Raw genomic sequence first — 15,985 nt, forward strand, 5'->3', positions numbered from 1 at the left:
ATGAGGTAATTAAGTATTATGAAATCGATTGACAAGTAAAGAAGGCATTCATTTGAGGGTTTTTAAGCCAAAAGAGTTTTTTTTTTTTTCATTAGAGACGTGAAAACATCTTGAACAAAGCAAGATAAAAGGGTTATCATTTTTATCTGTATCTTGAGCCTCGGGTCAACTTAAATGAAATGGAATATTATCGCAGTATGACGGCTCGTATGATATCATTACCCATATTAGCAATGTAAAATCATTCTGAAAGGCAATAAATCATTTACATGAAAATTGTTAAGGTACTGAATATAAGACTAATATTATTACAAAAAATCAAAACAGTCCTACTCAGATATACAATTTACAAATATTACTTGGTTCCTTTGGTGCGCCGTATCTTATTTCATAATGGGCCAAAAAAAAAAAAAAAAAAAAAAAAGGTTCCTAGAGCGTTGACTTTAACCGGTGCCTGACGTATTGATGTTAACTGGATTTTTATTTCTCGATATGTCTATAATGTTATCTTACATATTATCAGTGACTTCAGGGATAAAAGGTAGTGCCAGTTGTGAACTAGTTACGGAGGATAGCATCTGCTTTGGGAGTAGTTCACAACTATTTTACTGGAGTGATCTCTGTATAAACTTTTTTTTGGTCGAAATAAATAAATAAGCAACTTCATCAAATTTAGTGAAAATTTACTGCGAAACACTCCCAATTATTACCAAAACTCATAAAAGTTTTTGAATGGTAAAAAAAAAAAAAAAAAAAACGAAATTCGAATGGATATCCTTTTCCATCTTCAGTAGAAGCACTTTAAAATTACGTCGAGTCTTCTAAATGATGTAAAAAAAAAAAAAAATACGAAGATTATTTGCATATCATGAAGGATCGTGTTACACCATAAGCCACATTTCCTTAAGCGAAATATATCAAAACTGATATCTCATGAAAAAGAATATTGATGAACTTTTGACATTCACCTAAATACTTATTCGAGAAAGTACAAACATTATCGCAATAGTGAGATTTATAATTAATTACCATTTATTACTTTATTGCTCATCTCCCTAGACATATAATGCATGAGATACAAAATAATGCAGTTTGAAGGAACACTGAAAGAATTTCATTAAAGTCGTTTGGAGATTTGATTTTCACTTTTGCTTGTTTTCATCTGTAGGGGAAATTTCATGAAAACAAAATAGTCAAGTTGTTTTGATACGGTATAAGAATCCTCCTCAGGAAAACTTCAAGGTTCTTATACTTAAATGATCCTAAAAACAGATTGATACAGAAGGAAAAAAAACTAAATATGCAACTTCCACAAATGTTCTTAGAATTAGCTTTGAAACACTCCCAAATTCATCTGAAATTCAGAAAACATTTCTAAGGGTGGGGAAGTTCCGTCTAGGAAAAAAATCAGTAACAAGGTCAAATGAGGTAATACGTAGGACGATATTCATTAAACGAGAAAGAAGACTTTCAGTTGAGGGTTTTTAGTACCAAAGAGTTTTGTTTGATTACAGATGTGAAAACTACTTGGAAATTGATAGATAAAACGGATTTTGTTTTTATCTATATAACTAGGGCTTTAAAATGGCATCTTAAGCCTCCTGATAATCTGTAAGAAGAGGAATGTTTTCTGAGTATGATGGTTCGTGTGATGTAATTACTCATATTTACCAAGGTAAAATCACTCCGATAGGCAAGAAATCGTTTACAAGAAAATTGTTTAGGTATTGGTTATGAGACATATGTTGTTAGGAGAATGTAAATACGTAGCCGTACTGAGATATTCACTTTATCAACATTACTTGATTCCTAATATACTCTGTTTTATTGTTCATGATGAGATTAAAAGTAAAAAATGAGGCTGACGGAGCGTCGATTTGAACTGATGCCTGTTGGGTTGAGATTAACTGGATTTTTAATTTTCGGTGAGTCAGTTGTCTTCTTTTTTCTTTTTTTCGTACAAATTAGCCGTAACTTCAAGAACAAAAGGTAGTGGCAACTGCGAACTAGTTCCGGATGAATACTAGAGCGATGGTGGTATAAGCTTATTTTTGGTAGAAATCGGCAATTATGAAACTTCCACAAATGTACTGAAAATTAATTGGGAAACAATCAACCATTTCCAAAACTCAGAATACTTTTCTGTCTGTGAAAAATCACATGTAGCAAACATAAAACAAGAAATGTATTGACACAAAAAGATAGTTGGCATATATGTGTTTAAAAACAATAAGTTTCGGTTGATGTAAGGCTCGCCGATACAAGAAAGAAATTTCGAATGAGTATTCTTTTCATAAGCAGTAGAAGCACTTTATTATTACATCTAGCCTACTGATTAAATGAAAAAAAAATTTGCACATTATGAGGGATTGTATTACACCATGTGCCACATTTCCTAAGGTAAAATCACTCAAAACTGTTATACCTCTTGATTTTAAAGACCGGTGAGCTTCTGACTTTCACTTAAAAATTTTTACTATCCCAATACCAAAATATTAAATTATTTACCATCTGTAACTTTATCCATCATCTCCGTAGGTATAGAGTACATGACAACTACAAAAAATGCAGGTTGAAGGAACACTGAATGAACTGTGTGAATGTCGCCTTTTGACTGTTTGGATTTTAACATTAGGAATAGGGTAATTTGAACTTTTTTCATTAGTCTTGGTAATTTCGGATAAAAAAAAAGGTTAAGTTCTTTTGTTACAGTAAAAGCATCCGCTTTATTGATAATTAAATATTATTATATATCAGTAATCGCCATAACCGCATAATTGATGGCGACAACCCTAAATATGCAAATTCAACAGATGTACTTTAAATTAGCTGGAACACACTTTCATTTGAATCTAAAATTCGGAAAACCTTTAAGAGCGTGAGAAAATTCCGTCTCGGAGAAAAATCGGTAACAAAGCCAAATGTGATAATGAGTATAATGAAATCGATACACATGTAAATATGGCTTTTATTTGAGAGTCTTTAAGCCCAAAGAGTTTTGTATGATCAGAGACGTGAAAATAACTTGGAAATTGAGTGATCTAATGGTTATTATTTTTATCTGTATAGCCTCGTGTCAAATACGAATATTTTCGTAGTATAACGGTTCCTGTGATATCATTGGCCATATTTGCCAATGTAAAATCACTCCTAAAGGCAATAAATCATTTACAAGAAAATTGTTTAGGAAATGATTATCAGATATTTAGTATTACAAATAGTAAATGGAGTGTGTTAGTGAGATATACAATTTACAAAAATTCCTTTTTCCTTATATACATAGTTTGATTGTTAGTGATGTGCCTAAAAAAAAAAAAATCATGTTGGTCGAGCTTCGACTTCAGCAGGTGTCTGTCGTATTGAGATTAACTGATTTTTAATATTTGATGTCTCTTTTCTTTTTTTCTTATAATTCATTTTAGCCGTGACTTCATGGAAAAAATATAGTGCCAATTGTGAACTAGTTACGGATGATGGTATACGCTTTGGGAATAGTTCAGAACTATTTTACTGGAGTGATTGCTTTATAAACTTATTTTTGGTCGAAATAGCTAAACATGCAACTTTAAGAAATGTACTGAAAAGTGATAGGAAAACACTCCCAATTATTTCCAAAAGTAAGAAGACATCTGAGGGTGAAAAAATCACATTAGGAAACATTCAGCTTAACAAGAAATCGATTGACACGTCTGAGGTGTTTAAGAACAAGAAGTTTGAATTGATCGTGAGGTCACGGGAGCAAGTGAGAATATTCGAATGAGTATTCGTTTTATCTGCAGTAGAAGCACTTTAAAATTACATAGAGCGTCCTGGCTGCATGTAAGAAAAAAATAATATTATATGCACATTATGAAAGATCGTGTCACACCATAAGCGACATTTCCTTAGGTAAAGTCTCTGAAAACTGTGGCATCTCATGAGACAGAATATTGATGAGCTTTTGACTCTCATTAAAAAATTTATTCGAGAAAGTATAAACAGAATCGCATTAGCGAGATATATGATTAATTACCAGGGGAGTGAAAGGTAAAAATTGTAGATTACTAGTGGAGACGGAAGAAAAAGTGAGCATATGGAGAGAACGCTTTAAGGAATTGTTGAACATAGAGAATGGAAGTAATTCTAGTATAAGTGGCTGGGGAATGGCTGGGAGACGGAGGGAGATGAGAAGACAGAAGGAAATCAACAGGATAGAAGTTGTGGAAGCAATGAAGAAAGTCAAATTGGAGAAAGCCCCAGGAATTGATGGAGTGTGTGGTGAAATGCTGAAGCATGGGTGAGAGATAGCAGCAGAATGGATGTGGAAGATGTGCAGATTGGCCTGGGAGGAAAGTAGAGTTCTGTACTGTACTCTAAATTAACTTTGAAACACTCCCATGTTTATCAAAAAATCAGAAAACACTTCTGATTATGTAGAAATTCCGTGTCGGAAAAAATCACGTAACTTGGAGTAGACTGTAGCACCAGTCGAGCAGGGCAGTACTCCCGAGGTGGATGGAAAGCTGATGTCAGTGAGTGCTGGAGCTCCCGTTTCATCAGCCCTCAGGACTAGTTCCTGACCATCCCCCTTTGCTGAACTTTTTCAGTGTCTCAATTACACAGAGAGTAGGCCAGCATGCTCTCCAGTACAAATTTCTCTATCTACACCAAACTACATGCACAGTACACACTACACTTCCTATTCAAAATTCACCAAAAATGGCGTCGCTTCATCAAGCCTCGGAGTCCCCAGGGGGGGGGGGACCATAAATGCCCCCACCATCAGCCCCTCTCCCGGTGACGACTCGAGGTGCCTGGAACCACTTTCTGACTCTCTTCTTCATTTCTGCAACATTAGCGGCCTTTCCTCTAACTTTCGCTCTGTTGAGCACCACCTCTCCTCCTCTAAACCTCACCTTCTTTTTCTAACAGAGACTCTGCTGTTTGAGGCAACTGACAGCAAACCCTTTTCTGTAGCCTCCTACTTTCTCTATACTCATTTCAAAGCCAAAGGTGGCTGTTGTGTATATATACGCAACGACTTATCTTGCTCTCGTGTTACTGAACTTGATTCTTCTGAATTCTCCACACTCTGGCTTCGGCTTTCCTGTCTTCTCTGACTAAATATATGTGCTGTTTACTTATCCCCTAATTGTCAAAAATTCTTCGACTATCTTACTTCTACGATGGAACACATTCTATCCATTCTCCTTTCTCTGAAATCTCCATTCTTGGAGATTTCACTGTTCACTACCACCTTTGGCTCTCCTCTCCTTTCACGGATCCACATGGTGAACAAGCCTACATCTTTTCTATCCTTAATGACCTAGAGCAGCTTGTACAGCACCCTACCCGTATCCCTGACCGCCTTGGAGAGAGCTCCAACATACTTGACCTCTTCCTTACAACTAATCCTTCTGCTTACTCTGTTAATCTTTTCTCTCCGTTGGGCTCCTGCGGTCACAACCTTATTACCTTAACCTGTCTTATCACTCCGGTATGGCCTGTGGACCCTCCAGGGAAACGTCGTCTGTGGCATTTTGGAGCCGAGGACTGGGAGGCCCTCAGGCAGTACTTCTTTGATTTTCCCTGGAATGATTATTGCTTCCATGGCCGTGAGCCGTCTGAGTGTGCCTTGCGCATTACGGAGGTTATTCTCTCGGGCATGGAAGCATACATTCCTTTCTCATATCCTTTGACTAACGCAAGAAAACCTTGGTTTAATCACGCTTGTTCTAATGATGTACGCAACAAGGAGAGGGCCTACAAAAGGTACCGGAGACAACCCACCCCTGAATCACATCATCTTTACGTTTCTGCCCGGAATCGTGCTGTCTGTTCTCCGCTCTACTAAAAATAATTTCATCCATACTAAATGCTCTCAACTCTCCAACTCGAATTCTTCCCGCTCCTTCTGGCACCTTGCCAAATCTCTTTCTAACAACTTTACCTCATCATCCTTCCCTCCCCTTTTCTACTCTGATGGATCTGTAGCTATTTCTTCTACTTATAAAGCAGATCTCTTCGCACAGACTTTCTCCTCCAATTCCACCTTAGACGATTCCGGTGCTGTTCCTCCATCACTTCCCCCCTCTGACTTCCTCATGGCTGATATTAGAATTTCTTCAGTTGATGTATTTTCTGCCATCACTGGCCTCAGTACTAACAAGAAATATGGGCCTGTTGTTCTCAAGAACTGTGCTTCTGTGCTTACACCCTGCCTAAGCAAACTCTTTCGCCTTTGTCAACTTGTACCTTTCCTTCTTGTTGGAAGTTTGCTCTCATTCAGCCAGTCCCAAAGAAGGGTGACCACTCCCAACCCTCCAACTATCGTCCAATTGCTTTAACGTCCTGTATTTCAAAAGTTTTCGAGTCAATTCTCAATAGAAAAATTTTAAGGCATCTTTCCTATCAAAACCTTCTTTCCGATCTTCAGTATGGGTTCCGTTAGGGACGCTCCACTGGCGATCTTCTCTCCTACCTTTCAGACTCCTGGTCATCCTCCTTTCTTGACTTTGGCGAAAGCTTTGCCATTGCACTTGACATCTCAAAGGCTTTCGATCGAGGCTATGGCGCACCTAATGTCTGACTTAGCTCGTATCTCTGACTGGGATAAAAATAATATGGTTGTTTTTAATAAATCTAAGACTCAGTTCTTACACCTATCAACCCGACAAAATCTTCCACAGGTATACCCACTAATGTTTAATAATATTCAGCTTAATCCTGCATCATCCTTGAACATGCTTGGGGTTTCATTTACTCGGGACTTATGTTGGAAAGATCATATTACATCCCTTGTAAAATCTGCTTCCAAGAGATTGGGTGTGCTAAGCCGACTCCGCTCTTTCTTTACCCCTGCACAATTGTTGACTCTATACAGGGGTTTTTTCCGCCCCTGTGTGGAGTACAAGTCTCATGTGTGGGGCGGCTCTCAATAGGGTGGAGTCAAAGTCTTTTCGACTCATTAACTCTCCTCCTCTTACTGACTCCCTTCAATCTCTGTCTTTTCGCCGCACCGTTGCATCTTTATCTGTTTTCTATCGCTACTTTAATGGTCACTGCACCTCTGAACTGTCTGCTTGCATTCCTCAACCTCTACGACATGCGTGTAGCACCCATCTGGCAGCAAACTTTCATTCCTTTTCTGTCCAACTCTCTAATGCAAGAGTTAACCGTTACTCCCAGTCTTTCATTTATGCAACAGGTCAGCTCTGGAACTGTCTCCCTTTGTCTGTATTTCCTGTTTCCTATGATCTCCAGTCTTTCAAACGCAGTGTGTCCAGGCATCTCAAAATAATCGGATCTTGAATTTGGCTCTCTATTGTATTTCGTTTTTCTCTTGGAGGGAACTGTTACTGCTGGCTCATGGCCTTTAGTTCCTTCTTTCTCGCATAAAAAAAAAAATGAGGACTTCGAAATTAATAGATAAAACGGATATTATTTTTATCGGTATAACTAGGGCTTTAAGGTGGAATCACGCCATCTGATGAAATATAAAAAGAGAATACTAATCTCAGTATGACGGATCGTGTGATATTATTACAAATATAAAATCACTGAGAAAGGCAAGAAATCGTTTACCAGAAAGTTTAGGTACTGGTATCAGATATATATTATCAAAAGACGGTAAATACAAAGCCGTAATGAGTTATACAATTTAATGTTAGTTTCTGATTCCTTATATACGCTGTCTTCTTGTTCAAAATGGCATAAAAAAAAAAAAAAAAGTTGACGGAGAGATGATGTGAACTGTTGCCTGTTCTGTTGAGATCAAATGTATTTTTGATTTTCGATGTAAGTTTATTTTTTTTCCCCACACATCATCCGTGACTTCAGGGAAGGTCACAACAATTTTACTAGACCGATGGCTGTATAAGCTTATTATTGGACGAAAACGCAAAAATATGTAAATTCCACAGATGTAACGATAATTGACTGGCACACACCTAATTATTTCTATAACTCAGAAGACACGACAAAAAAATAAATAAATAAATAAACTAGCTAACATATAACAAGATGTCGATTGACACGTAAAAATAGTTGGCACTTGCGAGTTTAAAAAGTTTTTCAATTGATTGGGTTGTCACCGAAACAAACGAGAAACTTCGAATGAGTATTCGTTTTTACCTGGACTATAATCACTTTAAAATTATGTCGACCCTTGTGACTGAAGGTAAAAATAAGAATATTTGCACATTATCAAGAATCGTGTTAAACCGCATGCCACGTTTTTTTTTTTTTTAGGAAAAATCTCTCAAAACTGTGATACTTTTTGATATGCAATACCAGTGAACTTTGGACTATAGCCTAATAATTTATGCGAGAGTGTGTAAACACTATCGGAATACGGGGATACATAATTCTTAACCAATTATAACTATATCCCTCATTTCCGTTGATTTGTAGTGCATGACAGCTACAGAAAATGCAGCTTCAACGTACACTGAATGAACTGTATTAATGTCGTTTGGAGATTGGATTTTTACATTAGGAAGAGGGTCATTTCTGACTTTTTCCACTTGTCGTGGTAATTTCAGTTTAAGAAATGGTCAAGTTCTTTTGTTACGGTAAAATCATCTATTTTATTAAAAATTAAAACTATTATAATTCAATTATCAAGGTAGAAATCATAATTGATAGCGAAAACACTAAATATGCAACTTCCACATATGTTCTCTAAATTAGCTGGCACACACTTTCATTTGTATCGAAAATTCAGGAAACCTTTCCAAGGGTTAGAAAATTCAGTCTTGGAAAAAAGTCAGTAATAAGGCCAGATGAGGTAATTAAGTTTAATGAAATCGATTGACAGGTAAAGAAGACTCTCATTTGAGGGTTTTTAAGCCAGAAGAGATTTGTTTGATTAGAGACATGAAAACATCTTGGACATTGCCAGACAAGACGGTTATCATTCTTATCTCTATAATGAGCCTCGGGTCAGGTTAAATGAAATGGAATGTTATCGCAGTACGACGGCTCGTATGATATCATTACCCATATTAGCAATGTAAAATCACTTCGAAAGGCAATAAATCTTTTACAGGAAAATTGTTTAGGTATTGAATATCAGACATATATTATTACAAAAAATCAATACAGTCTTACTGAGATATAAAATTTACAAATATTACTTGGTTCCTTTTGTGCGCCGTCTCTTATTTCATAATAGGTAAAAAGAAAAACAAAGAAAAATAAATTAAAGGATCCCTGAGCATTGACTTTAATCTGTGCCTGACGTATTAAGAGGATTTTTATTTGTCGATATGTCTATAGTATTTTTATCTTATTACACATTACCCGTGATTTCAGGGCTAAATACAAGTGCCAGTTGTGAACTACTTACGGAGGATAGCATACACTTTGGGAGTTGTTCAGAAATATTTTACTAGAGTGATGGCTGTATAAACTTTTATTTCGTCGAAATAGATAAATATGCAACATCATCAAATATAATAAGAATTTTTAGCGAAACCCAATTATCTCAAAAACTCAGAATTTTCTCAATGGTAAAAAAAATAAAAAAATCGAGAAAATTCGAATGAATATACCTTTTCATCTCCAGTAAATTTCTTTAGGTGAAATATATCAAAACTGAGATATGAAGCAGAATATTGCTAAGCTTTTGACTTTCACCGAGAAAGTACAAGCTTTATCGGAATAGTGAGATTTATAATTAATTACCATTTATAACTTTATTGCTCATCTCCCTAGACATATAATGCAGATAGATAAAAAAAAATGAAAGTTGAAAGAACACTGAAAGAACTTCATTAAAGCCGTTTGGAGATTTAATTTTCATTTTTGCTTGTTTTTATCTGGAGTTGAAATTTCAAGAAAACAAAATAAAGTTGTTTTGATACGGTAAAAGAATCCTCTACAGAAATACTTCAAAACTCTTATACTTAAGTGATCCTAAAAACCTCATAATACAGAAGGAAAAAAACTAAATATGCAACTTCCACAAATGTACATGGAATTAACCTTGAAACACTCCCAATTTCATCTAAAATTCAGAAAACATTTCTGATGGTGAGGAAGTTCCGTCTAGGAAAAAAAATCAGTAACATGGTGAAATGAGGTAATACGTAGGAAGATATTGATTTAACGGGAAAGAAGACTTTCAGTTAAAACGACTTGGAAATTGATAAACGGATTTTTTAATCTATATAACTAGGGTTTTAAACTGGCATCTTCAGCCTCATGATCACCTATAAGAAGAGAATGTTTTCTGAATATGACGATTCGTGTGATATAATTATTCATATTTACCAAGATAAAATCACTCCGAGAGGCAAGAAATCGTTTACAAGAAAATTCTTTAGGTATTGGTTATAAGACATATATTGGTAGGAGAATGTAAATACGTGCCATATTTAATTTATTAAAATCACTTGATTCCTAATATACTCTGTTTCATTGTTCATGACGAGATTAAAAGTAAAATATCAGGCTGACGAAGCGTAGATTTCAATTGATGCCTGCTGGGTTGAGATTAATTTGATTTTAAATTGCCATTTTTTTTTTCCTTTCAATTTACCCGTGACTTCAAGAACAAAAGGTAGTGCCAACTGCAAACTAGTTCCGGATAATAGCATCCGGTTACTAGGTAGTTCACAACTATTTTACTGGAGCGATTGCTGTATAACCTTATTTTTGGTAGAAATCGCCAAATATGAAACTTCCACAAATGTTACTGAAAAATGATTGGGAAACACAAGCAACTATTTCCAAAACTCAGAAGACTCTTCTGACTGTGAAAAATCACATTTAGCAAACATATAACAAGAAATGTATTGACATAAAAAAGCAATAAGTTTCGCCAATACAAGAAAGAAATTTCGGATGAAGTATTCTTTTCATCTGTACCAGAATCACTTTAATATTGCATCGAGCCTACTGTCTAGATGAAATAAAAAAATTGATTACACCTTAGGTAAAATCTGTCAAAACTTATACTTTTTGATGTTAGATACCGGTGAGCTTTTGACTTTCAACTAGAAATTTATACGAAAATGTATATCCATTATCCCAATACCAAGATATATAATTATTTTCAATTTGAAACTTTTTCCCTCAATCTCCGAAGGTATATAGTACATGACAGTTATAAATAATGCAGGATGAATGAACGGTATGAATGTCGTCTTTAGAGAGGTTGGATTTTATAGGGTAATTTCTACTTTTTCAATTTGTCGTGGTAATTTCAGGTAAGAAAAATGGTCGGTTCTTTTCTTACGGTAAAAGCATCCGCTTTATTGATAATTAAAAACTAAGATATTTCAGTAATCCCCTAAACAGGTATAATTGATGGCGACAAGCCTAAACCTGCAATTTCCACAGATGTACTATAAATTAGCTGGAACATTCACATTGAGCCTCGGCGCAAATTTAAAAAATGAAATATTGTCGCAGTATAACGGTTCTGTGATAACAATAGCCCTATTTGCCAATGTAAAATCACTCCTATTGGCAATAAATCATTTACAAGAAAATTGTTTTGGTAATGATTATCAGAGTTATACTATTGCAAATGGTAAATACAGGGTGTTACTGAAATATATAATTTAAAAAAATTATTTTTCCTAATGTTCGTTGTTTGAACGTTAATGATAGGCCTATAACAAAAATCAGGATGCCCGAGCGTCCACTTCTGGATTTTTAATAGTTGATGTATATTTTCTTTTTTTTCTTATCATTCATTGAAGGCTGCAGTGCGTGTGGATGGTGAAATGATTGAATTTTTCTGTTTGAAGGTTGGGTTGAAGCAGGGATGTGTTGTCACTATGGTTTTTCAGTCTGTACATGGATGGGGTAATAAAAGAGGTATAATGTAGGGCAGTGGATGTTGCAGCAGCTCCAGTGAGAGTGGGTAGTGTTTCGAAACTTCCTGTTCTTCTGTTTGCAAATGATACTGTGTTTTTAAGTCAAGACGAAGGGGAGCTGCATGGCTTGGTGGATCAGTTTGGGAGAGTGTGTAAGAAAAGGAATCTAATGGTGAAAGTAGGGAAGACTAAAGTGATGGTCTTTGAGAAAGGTGAAGTCGGTGAATGTACAGTGAGGTTGGATTGTGAGGAAATGGAAAGTGTGAGTAAGTTTAAGTACTTGGGGGGTGTGATGAGTAAGGATTGAAGTTTGGAGGGTGAAGTGCTTGAAATGGTACGACAGGGACGAAGGGTTGCTGGTTCCTTGAAAGCAGTGACAAGGAACAGGGAAGAGAGCATGGAGGTGTAAAAGTTACTACATGACACTATTGTGATACCAACTCTAACGTATGGAAGTGAAGCTTCGACGATATTGGAAAGACAAGTCAGGAGTGAGAGCAGTGGAAATAAATTATTTAAGAGGGACCTGTTGAGTCACATGGAGAGACAGGCTGACGAGCGTTGCAGTGTGGATATGGATGTGATAGGAAGTGTTAGGAGGAACACACTGACATGGTTTGGCCATGTGGAGAGGATGGAGAGTGAGAGACCGACGAAGAGAGTGTACTTGAGTGAGGTGGAGGGTGGAAGAGGTGGGGGTAGGCCGACGATGAGATGACTGAATGGAGAAGACGAAAAGGGTTATTTGTAACTGATATCATTTGTTGTGATAACTTCAAGAAAACAAAATGGTCAAGTTGTTTTGTTAAGGTTAAAGAATCCACTTAGTAATCCTTCAAAACCATAATTCTTAAGTTAACCTATAAACCGCATAATAAAGGCTAATACACAAGATATGCAACTTCTTCATATGTACTCTTAATTAACTTTGAAACACTCCCACTTTTATCTAGAAATCAGAAAACACTTTTAATTGCGTAGAAATTCCGTCTCGGAAAAAAAATCACGTAACTAGGCCAAATGAGGTAACACGTAGAATGAAGTAGATTCACAGGTAAAGAGAGCTTCCCTTTGAGGATGTTTGATCCCAAACAGGTTTCTTTGATTACAGATGAGAAGACGACTTCGAAATTGATAGATAAAACGGATATTATTTTTATCGGTATAAATAGGGCTTTAAGGTTATCTGATCAAATGTAAAAATAGAATACTGATCTTAGTATGAAGGATCGTGTGATATTATTTCCCGTGTTTACAAATATAAAATCACTGAGAAAGGCAAGAAATCGTTTACCAGAAAGTTGTTTAGATATTAATATCAGATATATATTATCAAAAGAAGGTAAATACAAAGCCGTACTGAGATATACAATTTAATGTTAGTTTCTGATTCCTTATATACGCTGTTTTCTTGTTCATAATGGCATAAACAAAAAAAAAACAGGTTGACGGAGCGACGATGTGAACTGTTGCCTTTTCTGTTGAGATTAAATGTATTTTTTATTTTCATTGAGTCGTTTTATTGTTTTTCCCACTCACATTATCCGTAACTTCAGGGATAAAAGGTAGTGAAAACTGTGAACTAGTTAAGGATCATAGCATCCGCTTTGGGGTAGGTCACAACTATTTTACTAGACCGATGGCTGTATAACGTTATTATTGGACGAAAACGCAAAATATGTAAATTCCACAAATGTACCGATTATTGATTGGCACACACCAAATTATTACTATAACTCAGAATATATTTCTGACTGAAAAAAAAAAAAAAAACTTTATCCAATATATAACAAGATGTGGATTGACAGGTAAAAAGAGTTGGCACCTGTGAGTTTAAAAACAGTTTCAATTGATTGGATTGTCACCGAAACAAACGAGAAACTTCTGTGTGTTCTTTTTACCTGGACTATAATCAGTTTAAAATTATGTCGACCCTTGTGACTGAAGGTAAAAATAAGAATATTTGCACATAAAGAAGAATCGTGTTAAACCGCATGCCACGTTTCCTTAGGTAAAATCTCTCAAAACTGATACTTTTTGATATGCAATAAAAGTGTACCTTGGACTATCGCCTAATAATTTATGCGGGAGCGTGTAAACACTATTTGAATACGGGGATATAAAATTCTTAACCAATCATAACTATATCCCTCATTTCCGTTGATTTGTAGTGCATGACAGCTACAAAAAATGCAGCTTGAATGTACACTGAATTAACTGTATTAATGTCGTTTGGAGATTGGATTTTTACGTTAGGAAGATGGTCATTTCTGACTTTTTCCACTTGTCGTGGTAATTTCAGTTTCAAAAATGGTCATGTTCTTTTGTTACAGTAAAATCATCCATTTTATTAAAAATTAACACTATTATAATTCATATTATCCCGATAGAAATCATAATTGATAGCGAAAACACTAAATATGCAACTTCCACGATGTTTGAATGTTAATGATAGGCCTAACACAAAAATCAGGTTGCCCGAGCGTCGACTTCAGCCTGTGCCTGGCTTCTTGAGATTAACTGGATTTTTAATATTTGATATCAATTTTCTTTTTTTCTTATCATCCATACAAAGCTGCAGTGCGTGTGGATGGTGAAATTATTTAATTTTTCTCTTTGAAAGTTGGGTTGAAACAGGGATGTGTTATGTCTTCATGGTTGTTCAGTCTGTACATCGATGGGGTAATAAAAGAGGTACAATGTAGGGCAGTGGATGTTGGAGCAGCCCTAGTGAGAGCGGATAGTGTTTCGAAACTTTCTGTACTTGTTTGCAGATGATACTGTGTTTTTAAGTGAAGACGAAGGGGAGCTGTATGGTTTGGTAGATGAGTTTAGGAGAGTGTGTAAGAAACGGAATCTAAAGGTGAATGTAGAGAAGAGTACAGTGATGGTGTTTGAGAAAGGTGAAGTCAGTGAATGTACAGTCACGCGTACTAATTTCTGCTCAGGGGTTACCCCTTCCTTCCCCCCCTCTACCCTTGACAGAGGGAAGGGGGGAATCGAGAACGTCTACCCCGCCTTCAGCCCCCAACTCCCCCACCCTCCACCTCCAGCTGCCAGTTACTGATTAGATGCATATTTTCTCATGTCCTGTAAACATGACTAAACTGTCGTCGCACACGATTTCAACGGCCAAGACTTGGACTATATTTTTAGAATAAATTATTACCGTATTGAACTGCGTTCTCAAATTGAAAATATTCACCATCGTTGTAATCCAGTGTCGTCCGCTGCACAATTCTGGGTTCCAGTGCTTACCTTTTCACTTCCCCCAGCTCTCTCTCTCTCTCTCTCTCTCTCTCTCTCTCTCTCTCTCTCACTGAATTTACTTTTCCCACTCTTTCTTTTTAAATTTATATAACTATCTCTTTGCTTCTCTCCCCCTTCTCTCTCGTTCTTTGTCTTAAGCCTTCCCCGCCTCTCACCCCTCCCCTCCCCCCACCATGGGCCTGATAAGCAGTCAGTTATACCGTTACCACTCCTTCGTATATCGTGTGCAGGCAATATTTATCACACACTTAGGTCAGGTGTATGGAAAGCTATTTTATATATATATATATATATATATATATATATATATATATATATATATATATTGTTACGGAACAGAGAAAGATAATGTACACTTTAAATGAGAATACTAAAAATCACTACTGTCCCGTAAAGTTCCAGGTTCAAAAGAAAAGAGTTAGTTAAAATTACAAGTTAAAGTTTAATGCTCAAACTAACAACAAAACATTCAGGACTCATAAGCATAATGTAATGGCAAAAAACAGGTTAAATATATGGTTAACTGCAATAGCCTCTATTAACACGAAATTAGCAAGAGTAAATTTACCTAAGCCCTGATAAAATGAAAATACACTGGGTAATGTTCAGTTAATGCAAGATAAATTATTACAGATACAAAATAATATTAATGAAGGCTGACAACCAGAACCCTACATAAATCACAAAAACCTCACTAGGAACAAGAATTAACCTTACGCTACACAGTACAAGAAAAAATGCAACAACAGTTATACTCAAATTACACACAGCTGCTAGATGGTTGGAGACTTCCTGATCACTCACAATAATAATAACTGTACAGGGAAGGACAGAGATGTGAACAAAATGAGGAGCAGATCTAAGTGGCAATGATGCAGAGACTGAGCTCATTATATAGGGGCCAGCAG

Source organism: Coenobita brevimanus, chromosome 51, assembly GCF_032717465.1.
Source record: "Coenobita brevimanus isolate Jiangsu-jjx chromosome 51, ASM3271746v2, whole genome shotgun sequence".
In the NCBI taxonomy this organism is placed as follows: domain Eukaryota; kingdom Metazoa; phylum Arthropoda; class Malacostraca; order Decapoda; family Coenobitidae; genus Coenobita; species Coenobita brevimanus.